This window comes from Cnephaeus nilssonii (genome assembly GCF_951640355.1).
Source record: "Cnephaeus nilssonii genome assembly, chromosome: 13".
NCBI classification, from domain to species: domain Eukaryota; kingdom Metazoa; phylum Chordata; class Mammalia; order Chiroptera; family Vespertilionidae; genus Cnephaeus; species Cnephaeus nilssonii.
Genome location: NC_137084.1, coordinates 68,613,615 through 68,636,793, shown reverse-complemented (window position 1 = coordinate 68,636,793; position 23,179 = coordinate 68,613,615). Strand labels below are relative to the sequence as shown.

Here is a 23,179-nt window from a genome sequence, read left to right as displayed (position 1 = left end):
TATAAAAAGATGAGGAAATATAATCTCTGTTGAGCTGATAGAAAGCAATTAAAGACATCGGCTTTGGTTCAGTCTTAATTTCTTTCATCTTAAACCTCTTTTCTTTTTGGGCCTCAGTTGCTTCTTCTGTAAAATGGTGATAATTAATACCTACCCTGTAGAGTTGATGTAAGGATTAAGTACAGATAATCCACACAAAGCATTTTGCACAGGCTCAGTTCTTAGAAGTCTCTTAATAAGGGAATCTTTTGTTTTATTATTATTCTCACCAGTGTGTCAACTAACTTATTGAATGATGGGAAAAGGCAAGTATATAGAAATAATGAGAGGTTACAGTGTAAACAAGCAAGATGTAGCAGAAATATCTACAGAAAAATGACATGCATCATATATGTAGATGATTCTATTGTAAATATGTTTATTTTTATCTCATTACAATAGCTATAGTGATTCAACTGTCTAGCAGGTAAAATGAAAATTATTTGAAAAATCAAATTCTCACAATTAATTAAGCTCTAAGAAATCATGATATTGATATATTAACTGTAAAGACAAATTAACATTTTATACATTAGCCCCTCCACTTCTCATCTGCACTATCCCCCAAGTCTATCCTCTCTGCCTCATGAGAGGCAGTATGAATGTTGTGATTGATAGTATGGACTGTAGTTAGGAAGACCTAAGTTGAGACACAGGCAACTGTTAAACATTAAAAATGGGATACTCTAACTCACAGTGTTGTCAAATTTTAGTAAGAAAATGCTTCAAGTCCTTAGCGAAGGACCTACTATGTACAAAGTAATTAGTAAATTTTTTTTATTATTGAAAATTTCTGCTTCAATGCTAATGAATGGCAACATTTTAGCCTCTCAGCTGGCCTACTAAATAATGTATTCAAACATCTTAAAAGTGCTGGTCTTATCAAGATGCAGTTTACAAATGATGCAGATATTCCCAAATTGGTCATTGGTTGGATTAGCATTTCTTAAAACAGTTCAGGGATTCGTGGGGGTCCCTAGACTCTTTTAGGAGGGACACTTTAATGGGGTCTGAAAGATCAGATCCTCTTCTTAAGAATACTAGGGCATCATTTGTCCTTACTCTCAATCTCTTGAGTTTTCTAGAGGCCACTTGATGTGTTACATCCCAGGAGATTGAATGGAGAAGCAGATATGGGAAATTAGTAGTCTTCTTCTAAGCCAGACTTTAGAGACATTTGCAAAAATGTAAACAATGTTACTCTTCTCACTATATTTTTGTTTTGGAAATATAGTTATTTTTTATAAAAATGTTATATTAACATGTAATTGGTCTATTATTGACATTTTAAAATAAATTAATAAAGTAAAAGTGTTTGTGTTTTAATTTCTGTTTTGGTAAATGTTGGTAGGTATCACTCACATAATCAGTAAATTACTGGTGTCCTCAGTAATTTTTCAGAGTGTAAGGAGTCCTGAGTCCAAAAAGTGTGACAATCACTGAATTTGGTACATTATGGTCGATTAAATGTGAAATACTATGCAGTCATTAAAATGTCACAAAAATTTATTTGTTGATAAGGAAAATATTCCTGATATATTAAGTGACAATAGCAGGTTACAAAATGATGTGCTATGTTACCCTGTTCTTGTTTAAACATGTATGTGCATATGAATAAAAGATGATTTAAGTGTTTATGTTTTTTAGCTTGTCTACATTTTTTTTCTGCATAATTAGCATGGATTGCTATAGTAATAAGAAAAAAACACATCCTTGATTTTGAAAAAAAGCTCAGTTTACTAACATATCCATGGTTGCCTTATAAGAAACAGAACCCTGACTCTGAAGATGTATATTTCTTCCCCCATCTGATTACAATAGAAAAATGATTTTAAAACAGTACAAGTGAAATTCTAGTAAACTATACTACATATTTTTGGGATGACGAATTTGAAACATTTTGAAATAACAGATAAGCGTGTTCACCCAAAATAACCTTGAAACTTGACAAAGTATTTAAACATGGACTAAACCAAATTTTGATGTTCTGGAAATACACAGTGTTATGAAGGTAGAACAAACTGTTCATAGATAAGTCTCACGTCTTATTCTAGGGGTTTATTTATTTATTTATCTTATACTTAATACTACAAAATGGTAACTTGTATTATTATCTTATGGTATCAGCAGGGTCAGATTGTGTGGTCCTTCAGAGCAGGGACAAAATATTAAAATCATTTTGCAAAAATGACAGTGACTGACAGAGAATTCAATATGCAGAAGGCATTAAATAAACACTGGAAAGATTTAAATGTTGCATCTTTCTTTCAGAATTATTATCCCACTCATTCATTCTCATTCCATGTTACAACCTTTAAAGGTCTTGAGATAAGTCTAGAAGAAGCTGGAAAATTCTTAATATAAAAATGTTTAGTTATTCCCGAAGTTTAAAAAACAAAAATAAACTTCTATTCTACAATCATGTATAGAAAGTGTCCCAAAAATGTATACACATTTTGAATGATTATAAAATGAGAGTTTATTACATACAGTTCATTTTCAAAATTTAAAAGAATCTACAGAAATGAATAATTTTTTTGTCAGTGCCTATTTTCAAACTGATGACAGTTCTGTTCCAGGAGCTGCTGATAATGCAAAGCAATGGAATCACAAACATCAAGAATCATTTCACTTGGTATTTGTGTGCCTTCAATTCGTCAACTGATGCCGGCTTTGACCATAAACTTTATCTCTTATGTATCCCCATAAAAAGGTCTAGTGGATGAATTTCCTTTGTTCAAAGCTTGTTCTGGCTGAAAAGAAAGAAACATCAATTGAGCTATCAGCTGTTAAAGTATGTATACAAGTTTTTGGGACACTCTGTAGATATTTGTTACTTAAAACAAAACACAACTTTCTGACTAAGTTGCTGACAGATTTCACATGCTATGGTGTTAATGCCTTAGTTGAGATGATCAGTGGGTTAGGAGGCTGCTTGGGTACCTCCTACCGGTGAAGCCCCTACTCCAACAGGGCAGTGTAGAGAGATGAGAGGTGAGGCCATTTTCCAAGTGTGGATTATATCATTTTATTTTTTTGCTACCAACAGAATTTTGTGATGGTGGGTATGAGGAAGAAGGGAAAGTTGGGTGAAGCAAAGATTTCTAGCTTGGGGGACAGGAGATTGGAAAGACCAACAATAGAGTCAATGGCAGAAGGAAAAGATTGAAGTGTGGCAAGGAAGTGGATAGAAAGGACTAGGTAAGGGGACATTGAGAGTGAGTGCAGCCTGGGACTTTAGTGCTATGTGAGTACCTAACTTCTAGAGTTTTCTCACCATTAATGGGCATTATCCCCCTTCAGGCTTTCCTCCCCGCTGCTCCCTGAGGATGGGAGACATTTCTGACCTCAACTTCCCTTGATTTTATTTACGTACTAGTATGTCCTAAATGTCTACTTTCTCCATCTTCTATGACCAATTAGAAAGGTTCCAAATTACTCCCAGCTTCATCCAATGACAATTGTTTGGAAATCATATTAGAACATTTGTTTGTCCAAGTTAGTATGTGATCTGGGTGTTTTCTATTTCCTTCTATATTCAAAACTTTTACACTGTGGTTAGAGTTCCTAGGCAGGAAAACCGGTTCTTTTTACAATTGGTATAAAAGTCTAGAAAACAAAAGTAACCATTTCCAAATCAAGGGAATACAACATTGATCTTAAGAACGTGGAGTTCTGGCAAATAGATTCTATGTTGTAATAGGTAGAACCCCAACGTGAACCTCAGAATAATCTGATTTATTGCAGATGCCCTGCCCTTAATTAGCTGTGTAAATAACTTCTTATCTTCAGGCCTCAATCCACTTAATTATAAAATTAAGGGGCAAGAATTTTCATATTTGAAACAACAACAAAAAATTATATTGAATCATGGTCATATCTTCCTCCTTGCCAAAATCAAGGAAGACTGCTGGAGAGCTAAAAAAAAAATCTTTAAAAACTAAAACGGGGCCAATACTTGATTTTGATTGATCCTCCAACATGTAGAGAATGTCGTCCTGTACCTGGATGATGGCACTGCCCACGTTCCATTAGCACTGAGGGGAGGCCAGGAATTGCAAGGATGTTTATCGGGGTTTGAATGGTGGTGAGCTGCCATGGTCCCCACCTGCAGCTAGAGCTCATGATTCATACAGAAGGGAGTGCTGTGGACATGGTATAGACATCGCTGTCCTGAAGCTTAGGCGGGTGCATCACTTGTAGCTGGATGTTGGTTTATGATAACTACTACTACAGAAGAGTTTAACCTCTGTGCCAAAGCAGTAAGTTAAAAAAACTACAACCCTGTGGGTGGAAAAGGTGAAGGGATTAAGCAAAAGAACAATTAATTAATGAACAAAATGAACTAATAAGCAAAATAAAGACAAACTCAGAGAGCAGGCTGACAGAAGTTGGGGGCGGGGAGGGAGAGGCTAGGTAGAGGGTGTGGAGGGATAAAGCAAAAAAGACAGGGACAACTGTATGGTGATTGCCAGGGTGGGGGAGTGTGGTGGGCACATGGGGGAAGGTAGGGGAGGGTATGGGGGATAAATGGTGATGGACAGAGACTTGACTTGGGGTGGCGAATAACACAATACAGTATACAGATGATGTGTTGTAGAATTGTGCACCTGAAACCTACATAATTTTGTTAACCAGTCTCACCCCAATAAATTAAAACAAACAAACTGCAACCCCTAGACCCCCAAATTAATCAAGTCCCTGAGCACCATGTAAGGGCTAGTCACAGTGCTAGGTATTGGGACGTGAAACTGAACAAGACATCAGGTGTGCCCTCAGGAGCTGCGGAGGAGACAGACAAATCAAAACTAGAGTGTGATGAGCTGACTGCTGAGGAAGCACTGTGCATGAGAGCACAGAATAGGCAGAATCTAAAAATAATTTCAAGGAGAAGTTAAATTTTTGGATGAAGGTCTCTAACTAGAGGAACCTCCAGTTACCCATCACTGAACTAGACAGTAACCCAGCACAGTGGTTTTTATGCTGCTGTCTGAGAGAGAGGCTGGCAGACAGATGCAGCTGAGTCCATCGAACCAGACTTTCCCTCACAGCAGATCCTCTGGGGTCTTAGGAGTAGCTATTGAAGGTTTTCTATGAAGGACCATGTATTTTTAGAAATTAGGTCACAAACATTTGTGAGGCGATTTCTGACATAAGGAGACTGTAGAAATGCACTATGGTATTAGAGTTGGCTAACTATTGTAGCAGATAAAATAGCAAGTCCAAGGTAGTTTGAGGTAGGCCTGAGGACTCTGCTCTGCAAATCAGCTGGGGACCCAGATTAATGGGGGTTCCACCATCTCTTGTACATAGTTTTCAACGTTGCCCTTGGCATGGACGTCTGGCCAGGATAAGGGGAAATAGTGGAGAGGATCTTGCGTGCCACTTCTGAGCTAGCCTGACCAGAAGTGGTACAATTCACCTCTGGTCACGTTTAGTCACATTTAGTCTCTGGGTGCCGCTCAGTGGCTCAGGGCAGCTGGGAAAGGCAATCCAGCTGTGAGCCCAGCAAGAACTGGAAGTGGTTTGGTGAACAGCTAATAGTTTCTGCCACAATCATGGATCAGGATTGGAGGACTAAGCCAGAGAGGCCTTTGGACACCCAACTGGAAAGAGGAAAAAAGTGGAGGGAAGGGAACAAGATAACAACATCTATTGAAATGGTTTAAGTTCTCTTCTCCTCTCATGGATTAAGACTGAGTCACAAAGCAGGAAATACCTCCAGATTTGCAAGTGGATTTTGCAGACTGAAGTCTGCAGGAAATCTATGTGTCTACATGCAATTTATACCTGTAATGTAAGCTATCAGTATTACATAGTATATTCCGATTATTATATTTCTTATTATGACATCATATTCAAATGACATAATTTTAGATATTTCCAGGTGTGTTGGGCACCTGAGTTAATTCACCAAAATTTACATAGATGCAGATACTATATTGTATTTTTTTTAAAAAAAACCCTTTTTATTTTAGAAAACTTTCAGGTTCACAGAAAACTTGAGAAGATAGTACAGAGTTCTCATATACCCCAACCCAGTTATCCTATTATTCAAATCTTATATTAGTATGGTGACTTGGTTATGATTAATGAATCAATACTGGTACATTATTATTAATTAAAGTCCATATTTTATTTGGATTTCTTTAGTTTAACATATATACACACACACTATACAGATATATATATATATATATATATATATATATATATATATATATATATATATATATGAGAGAGAGAGACTCCCAGCCAGGATGCTACAGCACATTTAGGCACATTTAGTCATTATGTCTCCTTAGGTTCCTCTGGGCTATGACTGTTTCTCAGACTTTCCTGGGTTTTGATGACCTTGAGAGTTTTGAGTAGCACTGGTCAGGTATTTATAGAATGTCCTTCATTCTGGATTTGTCTTATATTTTTCTCATGATTAGACTGAGGTATTATGTTTTTGAGAGGAAGACCACAGAGGTAAAGGGTCATTTTCATCTCATCACATCAAGGGTACATGCTGTCAACATGATGTATCACTATTTATGTTAATAATGATCACCTGGATAAGTTGGTGTTTGCAAGTTTTCCCCATTCTAAAGTTACCCTTCTGCCCCCCTTTTCCATACTCTGACCTTTGGAAGGAAATCATTATGTACACCCCACACTTAAGGAGTGAGGAGCTATGCTCCACCTCCTTGAAGGCAGGAAATCTACTCAAACTATTTGAAATTCTTTTGCATGGGAGATTTACATTGCATTTTAAAAACAGCCAAATGCTAAAAGCTAAGTTAATGCTGTGCAGTAGTGAAGTATATAATGCATGGGGATGTCTTACATTCTTTATATCTTCTACTACACCTAACTCTTAATAATGATAATAATAGCTAATACATAGTGAGTGGTTGTCAGCCAAATTGAGTCTTCTTAACAAAATTACCAGGTAGCTACTATTACAAGAATTTTGCAGATGAAGAAATTGAGGCTTAGAGAGATGTTGGATTATGAGTAGTTAATATAAATAAAATTTTATAAGCAACATTTAGTAGGCTTCCATTGTGATTAGAATAATTTAACCTCCTAAACCTGGCTTTCAGCCCTTTATAAATATGGGCTAACTTATTTCTTTTATTTCTTTCCCTCCTTCACTATGCTTCAGTCTCAAGGACCTTCTTTTTTGTTGTTGTTGTTGTTAATCCTCACCCAAGAATATTTTATTTTGCATTGATTTATTTTTAGAGAGAATGGGGAGGGGGAGAGAGAGAGAAACACCAATGTGAGAGAGACACATTGATTGGTTGCCTCCCCCACATGTCCTGAACAGGGCAGAGTGGACCTGCAACCCAGGTACATGCCCTTGACCGGGAATCAAACCCATAACCTTTTGGTATGTGGGCCTTCTCTCTAACCACTGAGAAACACAGGCCAGGATGGGCATTCTTTCTGTTTTGAACCCCTTGATCCCCACATAATCTTGTCTGGGAGCCTCTGGACTGTCTGTTCCCTTGGCCCCAGATCCTTGAGTGCCTAGATAATTTTGTGTCAATCAGGTTGCCTACCAAATCTCATCTGTTAAAAGAAGCCTTCCCTGGCTATCCTGTTTAACATAGCTCTCTCCTCCCCAGAATCATTCTCTATCACTTTTCTCTGTATCATTTTTGTTTCATAGCAGTCGTCACTCTCTGGAATTATTTGGTAATGCAACTCATTTGCTCTCTACCCCTCTAGGTTGAAAACTCCATGAGAATGATGTCCATGTCTGTTTTGTTCATTGCCCTCTTCCTAGGACCATGAACAGTGCCAGTGGGCACTTAGAAAGTATTGCTGAATGAATAAAAGAGTAGCGTGACCCAAGTTATAAGATTAGCAACTGGTAGATCTGCAATTTAAACTCAGTTCTCTCTGATATAAAAACTAACTCAAAACCAGTTGCTATGAAGTCTGATAGCCATTCTGTAAACACTGTTGATTGGTCCCAGCAGCAGTCTTCTCAGAGACCAAAGACAGGGACTCAGTAATTCTCAACCCCCATTAATGAGTTCTGGTCAGGACGTCCCATTTACAGGCTCTGTCATCTGTGATAAGCCACAAAATCCTCCAAATCTGAGTTTCTCTGTCTATAAAAAGGAATAAAAAGGGATAAAAATACCACTTGCCTCACATAGTTTCTGTGAGGATTAAATGAGATAAATATGTGAAAACTGCACTGAAGTATCTAAAACATATGAACCTTTGTTTTTGTCAGAAAAGAAAAACATATTTTCTTCCTCAATCTATTCCCTGGAGTCTTTGTAAATAATTAATTAATTTAAAAAATCCTCACCCAAGGATATGTTTATTTTAGATATACAGGAGACAGAGAAAGAGGGAGGGAGAGGAGATGAAGGGAGAGAGAGAGAGAGAGAGAGAGAGAGAGAGAGAGAGAGAGAGAGAGAAACATAGATGGGCTGCCTCCCATACCTGTACCTGCTCTGACCGGGAGTCAAACCCACAACATTTTTTGGTGTATGGGATGATGCTCCAACCACGTGAACCACCTGGCCTGGGCCCTGGAGTCTTTTTATGTTGTAGGGAAGATGGAGTGGTGAGACAGAGAGCGGTGGGCAGAAAGGAGACACCAAGTTCTGTTTGGACAGTCTTAGAAACCTGTGTACTGAGATCGAATCTGAATGCAGTCTTGTCCAGCTTTCCATTCAGCAGACATAGGGAGCAAAATATACCACATGTGTTTCAATTTACTTTTCCCCCCAGTTCCTGGGGATAAACCTGCCCCTGTGAACATTAGTTTCCATAAGATGACCCTATAGTGATTCACTCTATAGTTGGAAGATGCCTCCAAGTCCCAGAATACAGACAATCACCCAGTAGGGCTATGGAATGAGGTGTGTAGATAGTTAACTCAGTGACCCTCAGGATCTAGTTTACCATCACACAGCTTGCAGTGAATTTGTCATAGCAGCAATGTCCTTAAGGGTGGATGGTTTTTGTCAGATTTCACTTGCGATTCTTTGAAGACTTTAGTATACTGAATTGTCTTTGCTACGTTGTTAGAAGTTCAAGGAGACACAAGCAAGATGATTAATCTCTTTTAAATAGACACTTACCATATTTTCCTATGTGTTGAAGGGGCGTGGACGGGTTCTTAGTGATTTGGTCCACTTGCTCACTTTATGAAGGACACGGTGGGTGTCAATCCAAGCTCAGGTGGCTCTTTTGTGACAGAGTTGGGACCAGAATTCAAGTCCTCTGATTCTCAGAGCAGTGCTCTGGTCACACCATACCTACAAAGGGTAACATTTTTATTTTTATTTTTTGAGCTTTTGTACTTGTTTCCATTATTTTTCTCTTGTCACGCACCACTCTTCAATTTAACACTAACTTTGATCGACAAGTATGGTATAGGTTTCTGTCTTGTAAGCCGATGTCTATTTCCCCTTCACCTAAATCATTACAAATCTAGTTTGCTTGCTGAGATATCCAGAAGTCTTTCTGTAGTTGCTGAAGTGCTGGTGAACTTGGAGTGTAAGTGGAAAGTAGTCTAAGTCTACCCTAGAATGTTTCTCAGCTGAAAGAGGCCATGTGTTTTAAAGGATGCCTTCAAATCTTTGATAAGCTTGAGCTAATAGACTTCTAAAATTACTTGCTATGTAGACTCTTTTCTCCCTCATGAATTAAGTGGCTAGTATATTCTTTTAAATAAACATTTTTAATTGTGGTGAAGTGTATATCATATAAAGTTTACCGTCTTAGCCATCTTTAAGTAGCTAGTTCAATAGGGGGAAGTATATTCACATTGTGTAGCCAGTCTCCAGGACTTTTCATCTTGCAAAACTGAAACTCTATACACATTAAACAGCTCCCTATTTCCTCTTCTCCTCAACCCTGGCAAACACCATTCTAGTTTCCATCTCCATGAATTTAACTACTCCAAGTACCTCATGGAAGTGGAATCATATGGTACATTTTTGTGACTGGCTTATTTCCCTCAACATAACATACTCAAATACTGCAGTCTTCAAAGAATTGCAAGTGACATCTGACAAAACCCCATCCACCCTTAAATGGCATTGCTGCTCTTACAAATTCATTTTCAGATGTGTGGTGGTAAACTAGAAAGTGGGGTGCGGGGTGTCACAAAACCCAATTATCCACACACCCTATTCATCCATGTTGGAACATGTGTCAGAATTTCCCTCCTTTTTAAGGCTGAATAATATTTCATTGTATGTACACACCACATTTTGTTTCCTCAATAGACACTTGGGTTGCTTCCACCTCTTGGCTACTATGAGTAATGCTGTTATGAACATGTGTGTGCAAATATCTCTTTAAGACCTTGTTTTCAACATTTTGGATATATGCTCAGAAGTGGGATTGCTGGATTATAAAGTAATTGTATTTTTTATTTTTTTTTTTGAGGAATTACCATTCTGTTTTCCATAGTGGCTCCATTTTACATTCCCACCAACAGTGAACAAAGGTTCCAATTTCTCTATCTTATCACCAACACTTATTTTCTGTTTTTCTTTAAAACTAATCAATCTAAAGAGTATGAGATGGTATATCACTGTGGTATTGATTGTATTTCCCTAATGATTAACAATGTTCAGCATTTCTTCATATGCTTGTTGGCCATTTGTATATTATATTTGGAGAAACATCTACTCAAGTCCTCTGTCCAATTTTTAACCTGTTTTTTTTTAAATCTTGAGTTGTAGGAGTTCTTTTTATATTCTGAATATTAACCCTTATCAGAGATATAATTTGCAAATATTTTATTCCATTTTGAGAAATAAAATTTGCAAATATTTTATTCCTTTTTATTCTGTTTATTGTGTCCTCTGATGCACAGAAGTGTTTAATTTTGGTGTAGTCTAGTTTATCTATTTTTCCCTTTGTTACCTATGCTTTTGGTGCCATATTCAAGAAATCATTGCTTAGTCCAGTGCCATGAAGATTTCCCCCTATGATTTCTAGGAGTTTTATAGTTTTAGCTCTTAGGTTTAGGTCTTTGATCAGTTTTTCATTAATTTTTTGTATATGGTATAAGATAATGGTCTAATTTTATTTTTTTGTATGTGAATATCCAGTTTTCCCAAAACCATTTATTACAAAGACTGTCCATTTCCCATTGAATGGTGTTGCTACCCTTGTAGAAAATTATTTGACCATGTAAGTGAGGGTTTATTTCTGGGCTTTCTATTTCATTTAATTGGCTTATATATCTATCTTATGCCAGTTTTGAAATCAGTAAGTATGAGACCTTTGACGTTGGTCTTTTTTTTCAGGATTGTTTTGGCTATTCAGAGTTCCTTGAGATTTAGCATGAATTTTAGGGTAGATTTTTCTATTTCTGCAAAAAAACAAAAACAAACGCTGTTTGGGGTTTGAGATTGAATTTAATCCATAGATTATTTTGGGTAATGTTGACATTTTAACAATATTAGGTTTTCCAATCCATGAGCACAGTTTGCCTTTACATTTACTTGTGTCTTCTTTAATTTCTTTCAGCAATGTTCTGTAATTTTCAGGGTATAAGTTTTTTGCCTCCTTGATTAAATTTATTCCTAGGTATTTTATTCTTTTTGGGCTATTGTAAATGGAATTGTTTCTTTTTTTGCATTGATCATTGTTAGTGTAGGGAGGTACAACTGATTTTTGTATGTTGATTTTGTATCCTGCAACTATGCTGAAAAAATTTTTTGTTTAATTTTTTGGGTTTTCTACTTATAAGATCATGTTGGCTGCAAATGCAGGTCATTTTTCTTCTTCCTTTTCAATTTGGATGACTTTTATTTTTTTCTTGCTTAATTGTTCTGGCTATTATTTCTAGTAAGTACTGTGTTGAATAGAAGTCATTAAAGTGGGCATCTTTGTTATTGAATAAAAAAAGTATCTCATGTTAAAGGGAATAGGAATGTATACCAAACTGATTTCAAAGGAAAACTTTGAAGGCAGTAAAAAGAAGAAATTTTGTAGGGATATTCTTAAGCTCTTGGGTTGCTTTTCACTCTCAGTGTGCTCCAGCCACACGTCACATTCTAGGCCACAATCACATGTGATCTAGGCCACTATTGCATTTTACACATATTCATGGATGAACAGATGTTAATATAGGCAGTGAAGATTTAAGGTACAAGATGCGGGGTCCTTGCTTTCATGGAGCCACCGTCTAGTTTGGGTGTATGTGTGTATTTCGGGGGGGGGGGGACATAAATTACAGTATAATCAGATAAACAATAAGGAAAAATTTGGAATTGTTACGTTTTATAGAGAACATAGTCTTCAGTTGGTTATTCAGTATGATTGTTCTATAATTTAATTGTAATTCCTGTTTGGTCCTGGGAGGAAATGAGTGTAGCTTCCACCTACTCTGCCTGCCATCTTGTATTCTCCTCCACATTCCCACTTTAAACACTGTTTAAATTCTTATGGTGATGTCTAGGAACAGAGATGGGTGTTAGCTTTAAGCTATGAAACTAAATTCTTATACTACAGATGACTCTGTAATAACAGGTGCACAGGGATCCAGTTCAGATCCCCAATACTGTTTCCTGTGAGAATGTGGATGCATGATGTCTATACTTGTTCAACCGCTTTTTAAAACTTTCTATGTACTCATTCTTGTTGGCTTGCTTTGCCTCCTTAATTGACCTGCTAATACAACAGCTCCAGTCTGAATACTGAAGGGATGTGACTGAGAACAAATACAGACGATTGGAGATAGAGACAAACCAGATTTTGAATTTGAAAGAACAGATTAAGAAAATTCTGACATATAATCTCTCTCTATGTATTGGTGGAGATTCAAACAGCTGTAGCATAGGTCATATTTTTGGGTTTTCTTTGTTCCCAGTCACACTTACACTACCCAGCTTCACACTAAATGGCAAACACTACATTTTTCATCCACAGAGATGGGCTCTTCAAATTCTGTTCTCCTCTAAAGCCCCGAAAATGCAGCTTGGAGAGCTGTGCAGCAATTGCAGTGGAGTATATCTTCTTGGGCATTTTATTATAAAATCATGGAATAATAGTCATCTTAATCTAACCATTCACTAATTTTTGAAACGTTCTTCCAATTTTCTGATTAATCAGTGATTGAAAAGGACCATATAGAGACCTCATTGCCTCTTTAAGTTAAGTCACTTGTTCCATTCTTGGAATGGTTTTATTCAATTGCTTCTATTTATTTTCTGTACTCTACTCAGACAGGTATGGAGCTGGAACTTCAACCCATTTCACATATGGCATTGAAACAACACTGAAAGCTTCTCATCCTTGACATAGTGTTGCATAAAACAAGCAACCCATCCATACAAATTGTGCAAATAATAACTTCCTAGCAAGTTATATAAAAATTCAATGAAAAGAAACAAAACAAAAACAGGAAAAAAAATACCACAAAACCAAAATACAGAGATAAGGCATGTGGCAGAACAGCTGCAATCGATAAAAGCTACATAAACTCTCAAGAAGGAGGAAGACACCCCCACCCCATACCACAACCAGATTTATAGCTTAAAACCAGAAGAGACCAGCTGGATCCAACATGGTGCCTAATTTCACCTTACGGTAACTCCTAGCCTCATTTTCTGCTCATTTTAATGCATCAGCATGCTCAGTGACACACCCTGCACTGCCATGATCAGAAATGCAAAGCCCATATAAGGACACAACAGGGCTAATGGAGTTCCTCGGAGAAATCTCCATTCATTTCCCAGGGAACATTTTAAATATTCCTTCCCTAATGAAAACCCCATCCCCTGATTAAATGAATCTCAATAAAGGAAGCAAATTACACTAAAGGGAGGCTGCTCTGTGTGTGGAGTAGCCCATTCACTGTCTCACTGCTTCACTAATAAACTTATTTTTATTTATTTATTTAAAATAAAAAAAATTGATTTAGAGATAAAGGGGGGAAGAGAAAGAGAGAGAAACATTAATTTGTTGTTCCACTTATTTATGCATTCAATTGTTGATTTTTGTATGTGTCCTGACTAGAGATTGAACCTACAACCTTGGCGTATCAGGATGATGTTCTAACCAACTGAGTTATCTTTAAACTCTATGCTGGATTGTGTTTGAATTCTTTCCTGTGCGAAGCCTCTAACCCACACTGGGTCATGGACCCTCAGTCCCTCAGGTCCCAGGACCCCCAGAATGCCTGCATCTATACCACCTCAAAATCACTACAAAAACATGTTTCCTTCACTGCAAATATTTCAACAGAGCCTATTTCTTACTTAAGGACAGGAACCCTATGTTCAATCCTCAGAGTAGACCATAACCATGCATGGTGAGTGCCAAGCACAATGGTTAATGAAGCCAAGGTGAGAAAGAAAAGTCGTATGTGGTAGTAATTATGCTGAATTAGCTGCTCTTCTTGGACCAATGGCACAATAGAAAAGGGAGGTGCACTCGTAGGAGAGACAGCTGGGGCAAGTATCTTATTGAACGCAGAAAGCTTTTCTCTCCCGTTAGTAGGAGTAAAAGCATATGTTTGGAGAGAAATAATGAATTATGCTAAATATAGAACACCTATGCAAATGCTTATACTTAAGACTGGCTGTCTAAATAATGAATGCATATAAATTATAACCATAAAAACAAGAAAGTATAGAAATATAGACAATGAATGCCTTTATAGTAAATGTATTTCAAATGTATGTCTTCATTTTATAGATATGGAAACTAAAGCTTTATGAAGCTAAGCATTTGCTCAAGTTTGCACCAGACTTCGATCTCAGGTTAAGTGACTCAGGATTCAGGCATGGGATGTCCATCCCCACATCCAGTGTTGGTTGAATAAGAGGACCTAACAGGGAGGAAAGCAGGATGAGGTGGTGGACACTGTATCTCTCCTAAGGACAAACTTGGATCTGAATAAAGTGGCATCTGAGATGAAGCTTGAAGGACAAATAGAAGTTAGATGAAAAAAAATCAGGTCCAAAGCATGGATGCATGGAACAGACTGACAGACCTGAGAGGGGAGGGGCATGGAGGGGAAGAGAAGAGATTAACCAAAGAACATATATGCATATACGTATGTATATGGATACAGACAGTAGTGTGATACAGGCCTAGGGCTGGGTGAAGGGGGGCAAAGCAGGGGGAAATGTAATACTGTCAACAATAAAACAAACAAAACAATCAGATGGTGGCGGGGCACTGTCCTCACGCCCCCACCCCCACCTCCCACTCTGGTAGGACCCATATGCCATTTCCCCTAAGAGAACATGTCATCACTCTCATGGAGCATAATGCCTCCCCAAAAAGGGAGGTGATGGAATTAAACTACCCCCCGTCATTGGAAGATTTGGAACCTCCTAGAAAATTAGTATTGTTGGATTGCTAAATGTTGGGAAATCTACCTTCTTTAATGTATTAACCAATAGTCAGGCTTCAGCAGAAACCCTCTCCTTCTGCACTACAGATCCTCATGAGAGCAGAGTGCCTGTGCCAGATGAAAGACTGGATTGACTTTGCCGGTACCACAAACCAGCAAGCAAAATCCCCGCCTTTCTAAATGTGGGGACAGGGGACAGCGCTGGGCTTGTGAAAGAAGCTCACAATGAACAAGGCCTGGGAAGTGCCTTTTTACCTCACGCTAGTGCCTGTGATGGAATCGCTCATCTAACACGTGCTTTTGAAGATAATGGTATCACACATATTGAAAAAGTATAGATCCTGTTTGAGATATACAAAAATACATGAAGAGCTTCAGTTAAAAATGAAGAAATTATTGGGTATAGATAAACTAGAAAAAGTGGCTATGAGAGAAGGAGGTAAAAAACTAAAACCTGAATGACGACATAATGTGAAAAATTAAGTCCTGGGCTATAGATAAAAAGAAACCTGTTCGCTTCTATTACGATTGGAATGACAAAGATATTGAATTTCTGACTTGAACGCCAATGGTATACTTGGTTAATCTTTCTGAAGGAAACTACATTAGAAAGGGGGAAAAAATGGTTGATAAAAACAAAAGAGTATTTTACTGGCCAGTGTGGCTCAGTTAGTTGAGCATCGTCCAGTGTACCAAAAGGTTGTTGGTTTGATTTCCGGTCAAAGCACAGGCCCAGGTTAGGTTGTGATATGGAGGGCAACCACTTGATGTTTCTCTCTGACATCGATGTTTCTCACCCTCTCCCTTCTTCTCTCTATCAAATCAATAAAAACATATTTTAAAAAATTAAAGAGTTTGTGAACAGGTATGCCCCAGGTACCTTGGTCATTCCTTTCAATGGAGCCTTGGAACTCAAGTTGCAAGAACTGAGCGCTGAGGAGAGACGGAGGTGTCTGCAAGAGAACAGGACACAAAGCGCTTTGCCCAAGATCATGAAGGCTGGGTTTGCAGCACTCCAACTAGAACACTTTTCCACTGCAGCTGGGTGAAGTGCATGCATGGACTCAGAGGGGACGAATGCTCCTCAAGCTGCAGGAAAGATTCACACAGGTTTTGAAAAAGGATTCATTCTGGCTCAAGTAATGAAATACGGAGATTTTAAAGAGGAAGGTTCTGAAAATGCAGTCCAGGCTACTGAAAAGTACAGACAGTGAAGGAGAAATTATATTGCTGGAGATGGAGATATTATTTTCTTCAAATTTAATATACCTCAGCAACTGAAAGATAAATAAATTTTAGTTATTACTCAGATAAATGTACAATTTTCAAAAGCCATATGATTTTTTAAAATTTCTGAAAACTGAAGGAATAAAGTTGGGGGGATAGGAATCTTCTACAAACAGAATTAGTTTTATTTGTTTTAAAATTGAAATGTTGTGTGCCTCCAATGAAATGCAAGTTCCCTAATGTGAACAGCTTTACTTTTCATGTGATTAAGACCCTACTCCAAATTGTAGAAGCTTTTCAGGAACCATAGTCTTCTCTTGATACTTCATTAATCTCCATCATGCATGCCAAGCCTGACTCATTTGAGTGTGGACAATGTGGTTGCTCCTTTTTGAATCTACAGGTAATGCATGGTTTATAGTACTTCAGATGTCTACACTCAATAAAACATTTGACAAAAAATAAAGAAGTGATTGTAGGGCTTAGCAGGCAAGAAAAGATGCTCTAGTCAGAGGGAACAGTATGTGCAAAAGCACAGAGGACGAAGCATGTGTATGGCACTGTGATCCATCCTATAGATGGAGTACCATGAGGATGGGGGTGGAGGGGATTGATAGGACAAACTGTACTTTCCAAAGACAGCTACAGCAATATCTTCTGTCCTATGTGCTCTTCTGCCACCTTGCCACCCACACCTTGTCACCAGGTAGAGTTGAATCCTCTCCTTGAATATGGGTGGGCTTGTGATTTGCTTGTCACAAATATGAAGTGATGGAAGTAACACTGAGTGCTTCCTGTGGCGAGGTCATAAAAGTGGAAGTGGCTTCTGCATTGTTAGCTGGGACATCCACCTTTGGAGCCCTGAGCTTCCATGTGAGAAGTCTAATGATACTGAGGTTGCCATGCTGTGAGGAACTCTAGGTCACATGGAACAGCCATTTGTAGGTATTCTGGCTGACAGACTCAGATGAGGTTCTAGCCAACAGACATGTGACAGTCACAGACGTCAACCATAAGCCATGTGAGTGGAGATATTTCCAGTCTCCATTAGCCAAATCATTCCAGGCTTTAAGTCATCTTAGCTGAGGCCCCAGATATCATGCAGCAGAAACAACTGTCTTTATTGTGTCCTGAATTTCTGACCCAACCAATGGTTGTTTTATGCCACTAGCATGTGGGATGACTTGCTGTGCAACTGTAGTAATCAGAACAGATGGTTGTATTGTGCAAGCAGTTGACTAAATATGTCTGGAGTTCAGGAGAAAAATGTAGGCTGAAAATTTAGCCCTCAGAGTAAGTTTAACTGAAGCCTGAAGAAGACGTGGGATAACCCAGAGGGGTGTGTAGAATTAAAAGAGGTTTAACAATGTAACCCTGGGGCATATAAATATTGAAGAGGCGGAAAAAGGGCAAGGAACAAGATAGAGGCCAAGAAGGATCAAAATGGGGAGGGAGGGTTATCAAGGAAAGCAACAGATGAGAATGTTTTATGAAATACAGAGATCAACACTCAGATGCTGCAGAGAGAACACTGGAAATGTGAGCCTGGGTTGGACAATAGACAGGTGCCCTTGTCCAGACCAGTTTCAGGAATAAGTGAGGATGAAGGACAGACTGAGTGTGGTGAAGAGTGAGTGCCTTGCATAGTAGGTGCTTAATAAATATTTGTTGAATGAATGAATCTGAGATGATGAAATAGAGACAGGTTGGTTACAGATGGAAGAACAAAGAAAGAGATGGCAGAAATAGCCAGGGAGTCTTGGTGAGAGGTCTGGGTGAGGGAGGAAAAGGTTTTAGCATTTGCTGGGGAGACTGCAGCTCACTTCTCTTCCAGCAGCTGTCCTCGCTGCCCTTGGCCCACACCCACATCTGGCGTGGACTTGTGCAGAGCCCACTGCACATAATCCACAGTGGCCAGAGCTGCTCTAAAGTTCCAGCCTTGGGACTTTTTCAGCATATCCCAACACTGCCTGGATGACAGTGACCTGGGTGAGTTGCCAACACTTCCCAGAACATGCAAGTGTTTTGTTTAATAAGAGGGCAGGGGCTGAGAGAAGGAGAAAGTAGTCAGCCAACTATAAAACATGGTCGCAAACTGTGGACTAACAGACAAGTGCCATGGAAAAAGTTAAGAACAACATTTTCTATTCTGACAGCACCTTCCTTCTTCCAAAAGCACATAACACTCTATAACTCAGATGTGTTTCCTGAGTCACCCAACGCAGCGCAAACATGCCACTTCCTTCGCGAGCATACTAGAGGATCAGGAGGAGGGAGGCGGGATTATGCTTTCAAACATTTTAACCTTCAGATTTTTAATTTAAAAACCAAGTTTAGAACCAAGCACATTGCTGTTCTGTTTTGCTAAATAATAGGTTGGCTTCTTTATTTTTTTAGTTTCTGTTTGACATTATTAATTCAAGCTACTTTTGAGGTGAATTTGCCTACCACAGACTTTTGACAGGTGACTTAGGATGAATTATGCCAAAACCTTGATAGTTGGTAAGTGAGGAGACTCCTTGTCTAAATACACATTACAATAAAGAATTAAAGGAATAGTATTTTAATTCTATTCTCCGATTTTCTATTGGGCCAGGGTCTGTCCTGAGCTAGAGAAATTCGAGGTCAATGGGAAATTATGATTACTCAAAGAAAGTTAGGAAAATGGGTGAATAATGGATCTTTGTCAAATCACATGCCTAAGAGGCCAACTTAGACTAACCAGGGCAGTAAAAATTCTTTTCAAATGATCATTAAATACTCCTGCCTTCTCCTTCCTGCCAAACACTGCACAGATATTGATTCCTCTAGGCTTTTATATTCTAAAGCAGCTGTATATGAGAAAGAGAATCTTTATTAATATCATAGAATCAACTTGTTTCAAAGAAAAATAAGGCTTTGAGTCTTCTTCATTCCCCAAGACCTTATTTCCAGATGTAAGCCTGAAACTGGTGTACTCTTATGATGCCACTGAAGTTAAGTAAAGAAACTGCCAAAAGCATGCCATTTATCCTGCCAAATCATCATGAGACAAAAATGTTTCTAATTTCTTTTCTCCTCCTCTCCCTGAATTTGTTATTAACCAAAAGAACATAAAACTGCTTCAGAACACTTTTCCATCCTTAACAGGTGTTAGTGTTCAAAAACCATATTTCTTCCCATATAGCCAATGGCTTCACTCAAGAGGAATGTTAAAGTCAAGTTAGGAGTCATTGCAGTGGCCTCCTCCACAGACATTTTGAGTCCAAGAATGGCCTCTGTAAGATGGACTCCCAGTGATTTAGACTCCAGTTTGTGCGTGTAGCAGTACGCTTTCAGGGCACCTCTGGTGAAGACCTTATTCCATCCTCAAGCCGTGTGATGGTTAAATATGTTAACTTGATTGGACTACAGGGTGCTTAGATGCTTGGTTAAACATCATTTTGGAATGTGTCTGTAAGAGTGTTTGTGGATTAACATTTGAATCAGTAGAATGAATAAACTATATCCTCCTCCTCAATATGGATGGGCCTCATCCAATCCACTGAAGACCTGAGTAGAACCAAAGACTGAGCAAGACAGGATTCACCCTCTCTGCCTGATGGTCGAGCTGGGACATTTCTCTTCTGCCTTTGGGCTGGGACTCAGATGGGAACTGAAACCACCAGGTTTTATGGTCTCAGGCCTTTATGCTGCAGATCTTGGGAATTCTCAGCCTCTGTAATTATGTGAGCCAATTCATTTGAATGAATGACTGAATAAAATAAGTTAAGTAAATATATCTCCTATTGGTTTTGTTTCTCTAGAGAACGCTGACTGATATAGGCCTCTTATCATGCTTTTCCGAGTCCCGGTGTTCAGGCTGCAACAATAGATGGGAGTCCTGGCAAACTTATGGTATTTGGAACCGTGACCCAAAGTTTCACACACAGCACTGAGTGAGGGCTTCACTCTTGTCACTCATATAGTTAAAATGGGGGCGGCCATCATGTGGTAGCATGAGCATTTCCCATATCCACTCCAGTCTTCCTTGGGTATTTGATTTAAAAGCTTATTTATAGGAATTCCTTGTTTGGAGAAAATAAAAATATAGAGGTGACCAACAAATGGTTCTCCAAAGCATCATTTAATTGATCATCGGGGTTCAATTGCCTAGTTTGCCAATTATTTCTTCTCTTTAATACTAATATGTCCAGCTGTTCACCTACATCCAGGTTATGTTAGTGCTAATTAGCAACTCAACTTGAAGAAGGTCTGAGGCATGGAAAGGAGTGAGGGTAAAAGCAGTTGATGCTACAACTCTCCTTCTTTCTGGTTTGATGGAAGTAAGCCTGAGGTTCAGAAATTATACTTGGTTTTTTGATGACTTTTACTGGGGTTGGGGAAGAATGGAACATGCTATCAGTTTCCATTCCTATGGGTTCACAATTTGGGAGGCATGCATGTCTGCAATTTTATTAAATTGGCAACTGGTAATTTTGCATAGCCAAGAAGAGCTTGGGAAGGATACATTTTAAACATATGACTCAGGCAGTCAAATGTTTGCTTAAAATTTATTTGGGACATACGAAATATTTTCCCAAGAAAATTTCAATGAACTAAATAATAATGATTAGACTGGCATAGAATGATGCAGTAGAAGTAAGTTAAAATGAGTAATTAGGATTGGGCAGAGGCTTAATTTTGCTGCATATTTACTGTATGATCTTGGGCACATCAATTTACTGCTCTGGGCTCCAATTGTCCTGATGTCATATGAATAAAATGAGGAGATGCCTGTTTTTCAAACTATGTCATCCTCATCTCTGCTTCCTGCAAAGATGAGGATAATCTAAGCAACAGAGTTTCTAGTCCCTGCTTCAACCAGAGAAACTCCATTTTCATCTATGTCATATACACATGGAGCTTACATGCAATATGTCATTTGAAGAGAAGTGTTCACACAGATCCAAGATGGGGCTGGAGTAGGTGGCAGTTGCACTCACCTCCTCCCCAAGGACCAAACTGGATGGCTGCAGAAGGGAGGAGGGTCAATAAAAAAGGTGAAGGGATTGAGAAATACAAATTGATAGTTCCAAAAATAGTCATGGGGATGGGAAATTACAGCATATACAATGTAGTCAATAATATCATAATAACTATGTATGGTGTCTGGAAATAGCGGTAGAACACTTTATAAAGTACCTGATTATCTAACCTCTACGCTGCACACCTGAAACTAAATGTTACAAAATAACATTGGATGTAAGCTGTAATAAAATTAAAAAATAAACACATTCTACATTAAACTATTTCAGTATTTCAAATAAAAATTGAATAATAAAATAAGTTTTCATAGCTAAAAAGCATATGAACCTTTGATGATCTCTCAGTGATAATATGTTGCATAATTTTTTCAGTGCTGTTCGCCAAGAGGGTAACCCCTGATTTGTGCATGGAGGGGAGGAGACATACATAAGTATTTACAAGTAGCTATATATATATATATATATATATATATATATATATATATATATATATTTAATATATTTTATTGATTTCTTACAGAGAGGAAGAGAGAGGGATAGATAGCTAGAAACATCAATGAGAGAGAAACATCGACCAGTTGCCTCCTGCATACCCCCCACCGGGGATGTGCCCGCAACCAAGGTACATGCCCTTGACCGGAATCGAACCTGGGACCTTTCAGTCCGCAGGCCGACGCTCTATCCACTGAGCCAAACCGGCTTCGGCAATATTTTTATTTGTGCACTCATTCACCATCTTTTTTCACTTATTCACTCTACTCCCACTTAATTCCCTCTCTAGAAATCACCATTGCAGCTTTAAAAGTTTCTGTAAGAAATAAATGATTGCCCTAACCGGTTTGGCTCAGTGGATAGAGCGTCAGCCTGTGGACTTGAAAGGTCCCAGGTTTGATTCCGGTCAAGGGCATGTACCTTGGTTGTGGGCACATCCTCAGTAGGAGGTGTGCAGGAGGCAGCTGATCGATGTTTGTCTCTCATCAATGTTTCTAACTTTCTATCCTTCTTCCTTCCTCTCTGTAAAAAATCAATAAAGTATATTAAAAAAAGAAATAAATGATTAATTTTATGATAATTGTTCTTGATGGCTTTTTCCCCCCTCCCATTTTCATTTTTAAATGTTTGATTTTATTTTGGAGTAGCTCAAATTTCCAGAGTAGATATTATTCCATTTAGAAAAAACAAGCCAACTATCCCCAAGTCAAAGATTAATGTTTTGATCTTTATCTCACCATGCTTGTTAGTACAAAAGGGAGACACTTCACTGAAACTTCATCTGAGGAGCTAAAATCATATTTTGTAGACATTGTCTCATTATGGGTAGCTCAGCATCTTCATGAGCCTTCTCTTCCCAGGTGGAGTTGAAGCGCTGGATCTTACTGAAAAACAGAAATCCAAACCTTGTCTTGCCTATTTTTTGCCATAAAAATACTTTTTGATGTTTTTTACAAATACAGATTATTTTATCCTTGATGTTTCAACCAGCCTTAATTCTATTTGATTTAGTTTATTTTAATGTATAAACAGTCTGTTAAAGAAATGGGCCACCCAGCCAGTATGGCTCAGT

The 23,179-nt window shown here is 38.3% G+C and overlaps 1 pseudogene across 1 annotated transcript; it reads left to right on the top strand.

The window, feature by feature from the left end:
- The first annotated feature begins 15,303 nt into the window (after positions 1 to 15,303).
- LOC307110191 (obg-like ATPase 1) lies at positions 15,304 to 16,674 on the top strand (annotated as a pseudogene). The gene is made up of 2 exons: positions 15,304 to 16,025; positions 16,282 to 16,674. The product of its transcript is annotated as an obg-like ATPase 1 (transcript).
- The last annotated feature ends 6,505 nt before the right edge of the window (positions 16,675 to 23,179 follow it).